This window comes from Ictidomys tridecemlineatus, chromosome 8, assembly GCF_052094955.1.
Source record: "Ictidomys tridecemlineatus isolate mIctTri1 chromosome 8, mIctTri1.hap1, whole genome shotgun sequence".
NCBI lineage: Eukaryota > Metazoa > Chordata > Mammalia > Rodentia > Sciuridae > Ictidomys > Ictidomys tridecemlineatus.
The window spans coordinates 120545083-120555923 of record NC_135484.1 but is presented as its reverse complement, the minus strand read 5'-3'; the positions used below and the strand labels follow the sequence as shown (position 1 = coordinate 120555923).

At 44.3% G+C, this 10841-nt stretch overlaps 1 pseudogene across 1 annotated transcript; it reads left to right on the top strand.

Moving 5' to 3' along the window:
• The first annotated feature begins 429 nt into the window (after positions 1-429).
• On the top strand, positions 430-7453 carry LOC101960943 (patr class I histocompatibility antigen, B-2 alpha chain-like; annotated as a pseudogene). The gene is made up of 7 exons (XR_013424549.1): positions 430-447; positions 3993-4407; positions 4803-5030; positions 5595-5873; positions 5970-6082; positions 7101-7148; positions 7315-7453. The product of XR_013424549.1 is annotated as a patr class I histocompatibility antigen, B-2 alpha chain-like (transcript).
• Positions 7454-10841: the final 3388 nt, after the last annotated feature.

The window sequence follows — 10841 nt, the reverse complement described above, 5'->3', positions numbered from 1 at the left end:
TGGGGCTCCTGGGTCTGCAAACATCCAGGTTATTTCTTCAAGTACATAATTAACCCTTGAAATTGGATGAACCTTACACTAGGCCCTTAGCTTTGGAGAAAGGATCTCACTGTGCTAAAGCAAAATGGAAACCTCTGACACTGCCCACTGACCTGCATTGCTAGGAAGCAAATAGAAACCTCTGACCTGTATTGCCAGGAAGTTTGGGGTGCTATTCTCTGCAGGCTGGGGATAAAGGTAGTAAAGGGGGAGATTGGAGCCACCATTAGAGAGATGAAGGGTGCAAGCATGGTAGCACGTGCTAATAATTTCTCTCTCAACTATTTGAAGCCCCTAGGCTCTACAATACAGTGTGAAGCTATCTGGACATCTGGAATTTCATGAGAATATGAAATCTGTTCGTTTCATTGTAACACCAGATTGTCAGGGATGGATGAGCACGTCATGGTAAGACACTGAATTCCAGAATGTGGACAGTAAACCTCATGGAGATTCAGAAGGGATCACTTTAGTGAAGTTTGTGGGTCTAGTTGTTAGAGACAGGCATTGGTTGCATCTTGCTCCTTGTGTTAGTCAGTTTTCCATCCCTGTGACCAAAATGCCTGATAAGAACAACTTAAAGGAGGAAAGATTCATTTTGCCCCATGGTTCAGAAGTTTCAGTTCATTGTCAGCTGGCTCTTTTATTTCTGGGCCCAGGGTGAGGCAAACAAAACTTTATGACAGAAGAAAATGGCAGAGCAAGGCTGCTTAGCTCAGGGCAGCCAGGGAGAAGTGATGGGGTAGGGGAGAAGAGAGGGAGCAACAGATACTCAGGACAAGGGCATGCCCCCAAGTACCTACTCCCTTCAACTGGGTCTCACATCCTATAGTTTCCACTCCCCCAGTCCATTCAGCTATGAGACATGAATGTATCAATCCATTGGTGAGTTGGACTGTCCTAATGAGGGGAGCTCTGAAAAAGACTAGGCTCTTCCTGAGCAAACAAACTCATGATGTGAGATATTTCTTGCAATGTGGGCATTTAAGCTGATGGGGGTGTGCAGAATCAGTGTTGTGAAGAATGTTGGTAGTTGCTGGAGTTGGGAGCACATTTCTTCCCAACTCTGGCAGCCCACAAAGATAGGAGACCTCAGTCCTTTAAGAAATGGAATTCTGCATAAAGCTCTGTATAAGTTTGGAGGAGGATTTCATAACTCAAGATGAGAACAGAGCTTTGTTTAACCCTGAACAATCTGTGAACACCATGCCTGGATTTGTGACCAAGGAACTATGAACCAAAAACAGGTATTCTTTTAAACCAATAGGCTTGTAGTAACTTGCTATGCAGTCATCAAAAACTAATAAACAGCCAGGTACAGTGGCGCATGCCTGTGATCCCAGCAAGTTGGGAGACTGAGGCAGGAGGATCATGAGTTTGAGGCCAGCCTCTGGGCAAATTATCAAGGCTCTAATCAACTTAGTGAGATCCTGTATCAAAAAAAAAAAAGACTAATAAGCAGGGTCACTTATGCAATAGATAAGCACAGATAAGTGCTTTCTCCCTTGGAATGACTTTATGAACTGTTGTACACACTAGGTACATGAAATAAAACCTTTCCTAAATTTTTTTGTATTTTTCATTTTGATTTTTTGTGTGATACAATTTCATTTTATTATAGTCATATTTCATTTATTTATTCAACAAAAATTAATGTCTCTATTTGCTGGGGATATGTTTTAATTAGCTTTTTTTGTCATTGTGACCAAAATGCCTGACAAGAACAATTTGGAGGAGGAAAAGTTTATTTGCGGCTCACAGTTTCAGAGGTCTCAGTCCATAGATGGCGACTCCATCATTCTGAGCCCAAGTTGAGGCAGCCCATTCATGGGGAGCTGACCATGGTGAGGACAATAGTCACAGGTGGCAGGTGAGGGAACTACTGCCACAGTTCAGGAATGATGGGGTGGTGGGTACTAAAGGGTGAAGAAGGCCTTTAGGATGGGAGTGACAGAAAAGGGTTAGAGAAGAGTGGGGTGAGGAAATGAAGCAGAGTTAAAAATTTTTAAAGCAATGTCATCCTTAGATTTAAGTATGCTGTTTTATAAGTTTAATAGGTTAATATTTATAACTACAGAGTCTAGCACAATATATTTTGCATTTATTATTCAATATATTCAGTGGGGGTGCCTAAAAATTAATTGTCTCCTATGTTAATCACATTAAAAAATACCACAACCAACTTTTCCAATAAAATAAGCACATCCCTTAGATGTTGTTATGGTTTGGATGTGAGGTGCCCCCAACTTCTGTGTCAATACAAGAATGTTCAGAGGGGGAATGATTGGATTGTCAGAGCTATAACCTAATCAGTCCCTCCTCTTTGGACTAACTGGGTGATAACTGAAGGCAGGTGGCACATGGCTGGAGGAGTTGGGTCACTGGGATCACGTCCTGGAAAGGTTCATTTTCTTTGCAGCCCTTTCCCCTTTCTCTCTCTGCTTTCCAGCTGCTTTGAAAGGATCAGCACTCCTCTGCCATGTCCTTTTGTCATGATGTCCTGCCTCACTTTGGGCCCCAAAGAATGAAGTTGGCCCACCATGGACTGAACCTCTGAAACTGTATGCCCAAATCAACTTTTTCTCCTCTATGTTGTTCTTGTCAGGTATTTTAGTCACAGCAATGAAAAGCTCAATAACACAGATGTGGATGATTCATAAAACAGTCAATGCACAGCTACTAGTGAAGAGAATATTGACAGTATTGAACATTTGCAACTCTGAGATGATTAAATTTTTTATAGTTCTAGTTGTGCTTTCCTGTGTTTTTCTTTATATTAGCCCCCACAATCCATTAGTTTTACTTTTCAGGTATTCACAATGTATATGCTATACACTCTTAGTTGCTTAGTAGTCAACTGGTTATTAGATCCACTGTCCCACATTTCTACAACATTCATCTGATTTATCAGTGGGCATTGTGTCATTTTGCATCACCACAAGAAGTGTGAGCACAATATTGTTTTAGTCAGCTTTCTTGATGTTGTGACTAAAAGACCCAACCAGCACAATTGTAGAGGAGGAAAAGTTTATTTGAGAGCTCACTATTTCAGAGGTTGACAGAAGGCTCCATTTCTCTGGCTGAAGGTGAGGCAGGACATCATGGCTGGAGAGTGTAGTGGGGGGAAGCAGCTAACATCATGGTGATCCGGAAGCAGAGATAGATTGCACTCTCCAGATACAAATATATACCCCCAAACCATGCCCCAATTACCACCTCCTCTAGCTACACCCTACCACTTCAGTTAATCCCATCAGGGATTGATTTACTGATTGGGCTAAGGCTATAACCCAATCATTTCTCCCCCAAATCTTCTTGTATTGTTTCATACGTGAGCTTTGAGGGAACAGCACATCTAAACCATAACAAATATAATTGGCTATTTTGAAAGAGATCTCATAACATTTATTACAACGTTTAATTGTTACTTAGTAGGCCAGAGGGCAGTGTCTGGGAAGAGGAAGCCATGCATAAGAATGCACCATTTCCTGGGTTCCAAACTGTGCCAGGTTATTCTGCCTGGACACTAATGACGCTGCACCAGTTCTCATTCCCATTGCACGTAGGGTTTCTAGGGAAGCCAATGGGAACCTCGCCTGGATTTCTGACTGGAAAGTCTACCGAGACTGATTCTTCCTTAAATCCCACGGGTCGGGTTCATGGCTCCCTGAACCCTGTTTCTGCTGCTCTCTGCTCTCGGGGGTGCTGACCCTTAGCGAGACCTGGGCGGGAAAGTGCAGTGTCGGGAGGAAAACCGCTTCTAAGAAGAAGGAGCGAGGGGACCATCAGGCAGAGGCACAGGACCTGGAGTAGTTGCGTCCCACCGCCACCGGCCCAGACCCTGCCTCATCCCAGCCATGCTCGGTCCTTGTTCCTAGTCTCCCGCTTCCTCCTTTCCGTCTACGTCAGGGCCTTCCAGTCCCGCTGCCCCAGTTCGGTCAACAAGCCCCTAGCCCCATCCCAATCCCAACGACCTGGACTCCTCATCCAGGGCCGGGAGGAGGGTCGCACCGGGACTCAGCCGCTTCCCTTCCCCAGGCTCCCACTCTCTGAGGTATTTCGACACCGCGGTGTCCCAGCCCGGCCTCCAGGAGTCCCGCTTCATCTCCGTGGGCTACGTGGACGACACGCAGTTCCTTCGCTTCGACAGCGACTCCGGGACGACGCCGAGGGCAGAGCCGCGGGTGCAGTGGATGAAGCAGCTGGGGCCGGATTATTGGGACCGGGAGACCAGCAAGGCTAAGGACGCTGCTCAGATTTACTGGGGCAGCTTGAACAATTTACGAGTTTACTACAACCAGAGCGAGGGAGGTGAGTGACCCCAGGCCCGGGTGGGACGTGACGGATCTTCACGGATGGGTCCAAGTAGCCCCGGGTACCCTGGTTAGAAGGTCACACCGAGGCTGCGGGACCCGCGGAGACCCTGGAACCAGGAAGTGTTAACCGGGTTTCGTTTTGCAGAATACAACAATTACTAATTGGGCATTATGTAAAATTGTGGATGTATAACCGACGTGATTCTGCAATCTGCATTTGGGGTAAAATTGGGAGTTCATAACCCACTTCAATCTAATGTATGAAATATGATATGTCAAGAGCTTTGTAATGTTGTGAACAACCAATAAAAAAAATAAAAAATTAAAAAAAAAAGTAAAAATCCTCGCGGGTTGGTCTGGGCGGGGGGCGGGGCCTGGTGGACGGGACTGACCGCGGGGGCGGGGCCGGGCTCCCTCACCCTCCAGATCTCTTCTGGTTGCAACAAGGATGCCTGCTCCGCGGGTACCTTCAGGATGCCTAGGACGGCACGGATTACATAGCCCTGAAGGAGGACCTGAGCTCCTGGACTGCAGCGAATTCGGTGGCTCAGGCCACCCGGCGCAAGTGGGAGGCGGCTGGTGCCTCCGAGCCACGGAGAGCCTACCTGGAGGGCCCTTGCTTGGAGTGGCTTGGCAAATACCCGGAGAACGGGAAGGAGAAGTTGCTGCGCAAAGGTGCAAGGGCCCTCAGGGAACCTCCCCATCTGTCCTGGGATTGGGACCGACATCTCCCGCTGAGGAGAGGAAAATGGGATCATCTCCAAAATACTGCCACTCTCTTTTGCTTTGGAACCCAGATAAGTGTTCCTGGGTTTTCATATCCAACACTAGATAGTAATTCGCTGGAGGGACTGCTCTGAGGACAATTAAGAATCTGTCTCAGAATGGAAGGAGAGAAGACCCCCAAAATAGCTGAGTCCTCTTTGGGGCAGCAGATTGTGAACCATGACCTGTACCAGGTCTTGTTCCCTGCCCCAAACCCAATGTCTTTGGAGGTCTGATTGCAGTTATTTTGAGTCTCTCAGTCTCCACTCAGTCAGGACCAGTAGTTCTTTTTCTTTCCCACAGAAATCTGGAGTCTTCTACCATGAGTTGGCTCACCCTGAGTCTAGAACAATGAATAGATTATCCCAGATAATCTGTGGCTGCGTTAGTGTCCGTTTAGTAAGGTCACATGAATAAGGCTGGAATGGCCCACAAAGAATGCAAAATGGTTGAATTTTGAACTTTACCCTTCAGATCCCCCAAAGACATATATGACCCACCATCCCAGAGTTGAAGGAGATGTCAGCACCCTGAGGTGCTGGGCCATGGGCTTCTACTTGAAGGAGATCACCTTGATTTGGCAGAGGGATGGGGAAGATCACACCCAGGACATGGAACTTGTGGAGACCAGGCCTGCAGGAGATGGAACTTTCCAGAAGTGGGCAGCTGTGGTGGTGCCTGCTGGGGAGGAGCAGAGATACACATGCCATGTGCATCATGAGGGGCTGCCTGAGCCCCTCACTGTGAGATGGGGTAAGGAGATGAGGGCACAGACCTGCTTGTCAGTGAAAGCAGGAGCTGTTCTCTGCAGGGTCAAGGGCCTGAACCTCGCTTGCCTTCTGTTTCCAGAGCCACGTCCTCAGCTCATCATCTACGTTGTGGGAATCATTGCTGGCCTGGTTGTCCTTGGAGCTGTGGTTGCTATTGCAATTTGGATGAAGATGAAACATAGAAGGGAAGAAGTGAGTTTTGTCTTGTTAAGCACTGTCTCACTAATAGGAAGCAACACACACACACACACACACACACACACACACACACTCATCTAACAGGGACTCCTGATTCCCAGCAATTAGAGGTCAGGAGAATATTCCTGCCGAAGACAGATGTCATGTTGATTCAGACCCTGCACATCTCTTTTCCTTATGCTTCCTGATCTTTCTCTGTCTACAGTCACAATTCAGGAAACTTCCCTGGAGTCCAGGTTTAGAGTCCTCATGGCCCAGTCTCCTCCCTGGCCTCTCAAAGGTTGAAAAAGAGGGAGCTATGCTCAGGCTCCAAGTAAGAATGCTGGAGGGGATGATCCTTGGGATTGTGCAGTCAGGAGCCCATGGGGCAGCTCACTCACTTATACCTTCTATGGGCTCTGCTATATTTGTATTATAGTTTGGTTTTGAAATGTCTCTCAAAGGCTCATGTGTCAAAGGCTTGGTTCCCATTAGAGCTTTTGGGAAGTAATCAGATCAAGAAGGCTCTGATCCCATGAATGGATTCACAACTGAATGGACTACTGGAGATGATGGATTATTGAGAGATGATGGAAACTGTAGGAGGCAGGGTATAGGCAGAGGAAATAAGTCACTGAGGGTATGTCCTTGTCTTCTTGCTCTCTCTTTTTCCTGGCTGCCATGAGATGAGTAGCTTTCTCCACCACATGCTCCTGCCATTATAATGTATTGTTTTTTTAAAATATATTTTTTAGTGTAGTTGGACATAATACTTATATTTTATTTATTTTTATGTGGTGCTGAGGATTGAACTCAGCGCCCTGCACATGCTAGGTGAACACTCTACCACTGAGCCACAACCCTAGCCCCTATGATGTACTGTTTTAACTTAGGCCCAGAAAACAATGGAGCAGTGGATCAAGGACTAAAACTTCTTTACCTGTGAGCCAAGATAAATATTTACTCCTTTCAGTTTTCTCAGGTATTTTGTCATGGCGATGAAAAGGTGATTAATATTCTTTTTCTGCCCCAGGTAGTGACATTGCCCAGGGTTCTAACTTGTCTCTCATGGCTTGTAAAGGTAAGAACCTGAAGGACTGAAGTAAAAGACGGGGTGGAGCAGAGAGGACAGGACTGGGTATAAGAACTTTCTGAATTTGGACCTTTTGATTGATTGATGGGTTGTTCAACATGTTGTTACATGTAACGACTGCCTTGAATTTGTGCCTGATTCTTTTGTTCTGTAGCATGAGACAGCTGCCTGTGTGGGATTGAGCGACGTAAGACTTGTTCAGGCCTCCTCTTTGTGACTTGAAGAACCTTGGATCTCTTTCTGCAGAGGTATCTAAATATGCCCACATTCCTACTGGCATAATGTGAGGAGGTGGAGAGACCAGCACACTCCTTCCCACCAGGATGCCTTTTATGACACTGACCTGTGTTCCCTTTCACAATCAACCTTCTTCTTCAGCAAAGGCAGGGCTGGGTTTTCTCCATCCCTGTCTCAACATCATGGTGCTCTGAGCTACAGCTTCTTAACTTCTGTAGTAAAAATATGAACCTGAGCATAAATTTATTTTTTCAAATTCTTTTTATTGATTTTTAATTTTATTTTTTGATTTTTAGTGCATTTAGTTGTACATAATAGTGGGATTCATTTTGACATATTCATAACTGCATCTAATGCAATTTTCTCCATTTCTATCTCCTCTCTCCCATCCTCCCTCTCCACTGATCCTTTCTTTCTACTGTATTGGTTTTCCTTCTGTTTATTTGTTTTTTAATTGGTGCACTATAGTTATATGTATAAAATTGCAACACATTGTGATATATTCGTACATGAGCATAGTATAATTTGTTAACTTTATTCCCCGATGTTTTCCCTTTCCCTCCCCAGATTCCTCTACTTGGTCCCATGTTTTACTTTATTGCTTTCTTTTGTATTTTTGTGAAATCTCCCTCACCAGCTTTTTTCCCCTCTCTAGATTGTGTATATGAGAGAAAACATTGACTTTCTAAATCTGAGTCCTTGACTTTATGAATCTGGCTTATTTCACTTGGCATGATGTTCTTCAGTTTCACCAATTTACCAGCAAATGACATCATTTCATTGTTCTTTATGGCTGAGTGGAACTCATTGTGTATATACATCACATTTCATTTTCTTTATCCATTTCTCTACTGATGGGTACTTAGGCTGGTTCTATAACTTGGCTATTGTGAATCGTGCTGCTATAAACATTGGTATACAGGTACCATTGTAGTATGTTGATATTGGTTCTTTTGGATAAAGACCAAAGAGTGGGATAGCTGGGTCATATAGTGGTTCCATTCATTCCTAGTCTTTGGAGGAATCTCCATACTGCTTTCCAAGCATTAATTGGAGAACAGATAGCCTCTATAACAAATAGTGCTGGCAAAATATGGAAAGCCACGTATAGAAGAATGAAACTAGACTGCTGTCTTTCACTCTGCACAAAAACCAACTCACCATGGATCAAAGGAATTAGAGCAGAAAATTTGAAACTTGCCAGAAGAGCACACTCCAACACATTTGCGTGGGTACTGACTTCTTTACTAGGATTCCTAAAGCACAAGAAATGAAACCAAGAATCAAAAATATGAATAGAATCAAATTAAAAGGATTTGTATAACAAAGGAAACAGGAGTGTGAAGAGAGAGCCTACAAAATTGGACAAAATCTTTGCCAGCTACTCTTCTGACGGGGGATTAATAACCAGAATATGAAAAGTTCTCAAAAAACTTAACACTAAAAAACCCTAATAACCCACTCAATCAATGAATGAAAGACCTATAGACATTATTCCAAAGAAGAAATACAAATTATCACAAAATATATGGAAAAAATATTCCACATACTTAGCAATCAGGAAGCTTTAAATCAGAACTACATTGATATTTCATCTCACCCCAGTCAGAATGGCAATCATCAAGAATACAAATAATGAAGCAGGCGTGGTGGCACACACCTGCTATCTCAGTAGCTTGGGAGGCTGAGGCAGGAGGATTGGGAGTGCAAAGCCAGCCTCAGCAACTTAGTGAGGTCCTAAGCAACTCAGTGACACCCTATCACTAAATAAAATATAAATAAAGAGCTGGGGATGTGGCTCAGTGGTAAAATTCAATCCCTGGAACCAAAAACAAAATAAAAACAAAATGAACAAACCAATACGATATGAACAAATATTGATAATTGCTGGTGAGTATGAGGGGAAGAAGTTATACATTGTTGATGGGACTGCAAATTAGTACAACCACTTTGGAAAGCAGGATGGAGATTCCTCAGAAGACTAAGAATGGAAACACCATTTTTTATTTTCAAATTCTAGACTTGAGGAGTTGATCAAGTAATTAAAGGACATTTCTAAAGAAATAAAATAAAGAAAAGAAATAAAGGCTCTGAAAACCTTCTCTGGATTTTCCCATATGCTGACATTAGCAAGAGCTACTCCCTCTCACATCATTGCTCTTACACAGGTCCCTAAACAGGTTACTCTATATTATCAAGAGATGAATCTTCAGACTCATGAGGTCCTGACCTCTTTCCAGAGCTGTTTACTTAAATGCCTTCTTTTCCATAATCTTTAAAAATCCAATATCAGATTTTAGAATTAGCAGAAAGGAGGGATACCACAGTTTCTCATCTTAAGTTAATTCTTGTTGGAATTCTTTTTCTGCTCTGCCTACTTATCCCCCTCCCAGCCCTAAGTTCCAGTAATCCTGGTACTGGCTTCAAAGTAAATGCAAAAATATATAAGGCAGAGTCTAATTTAGATTTATATTTACTTGGAAAACAGGACCTATTAATTAAGGATCATTCTGTGTTGGAGAAATATGATCCTGTGCTATGAAGTGGATGGAGGAGGGCTGGTGAGAGAAAGGAAGAGGGAGAGAGGGCAGCACTTGTGACAAAAGCCCAATCATTCCACATATCAGTATGTGAGTACTTAAAGATTAAAACCTTAGTTTAATCCTAAAAACTGAGATTATGAACATGGACCACAGTGTGGGCTCAGACACATTTATATATGAAGGGTAAAATCACTAGGGGTAGATAGGAATCCAGATCATTGCAGACTATGAAAATTGTGCTTCCCTCAGTGGATAAATCAAAGGAAAAAAGTCTCTGGGAATCTGTGTGGTTTCCCAGGCACTTCTCTAAGATAGAAAGGGAAACCATTGCTTCTCCACCTCCTTTCCCCAGGGCTGCTCACTCTCTGACATCATATGCCCTGGGGATGTGCTTTCTTTTAGAAGGTCTATCCTTGGCTTCTTCAAACAGCCTCTGGGCCAGGACTCAGAGAGATGACGTGAGAAAGACAGCTTGGTGCTGGAGGAGAAAGATCAGAAGAAAACCGCAGGTCCTGGGCGTGGCCCAAGGTCTCAGGCCTGAAGGAGGTTTCTGGGGTTGGGGAACCAGAAGGAAACCAAATCCCCACTTTCCAGGAGTTTCACTTCCTCCTCTTTCATCCTGAGTTCTTCTGCCTGGTGACTCATGACGCGTCCACAGTTCTCACTCTCACACCAGTGGTTTCTAGAGAAGCCAATCAGAGTTGTCGCCGCGATTCCAGGTGACAAGGTCCAGGCACCCCTGCAGGAACTGATTCTCCCTGTCCTTGGAGGTGTGTCATGAAGTTCAGAACTCTGTTCCTGCTGCTTTTGGGGCCTCTAACCTTGATCCAAACCTGGGCGAGTGAGTACCGGGTTGGGTGGGAAACAGCCTCTGTGGGTAGGATCTAGGGGACTGCCCGGC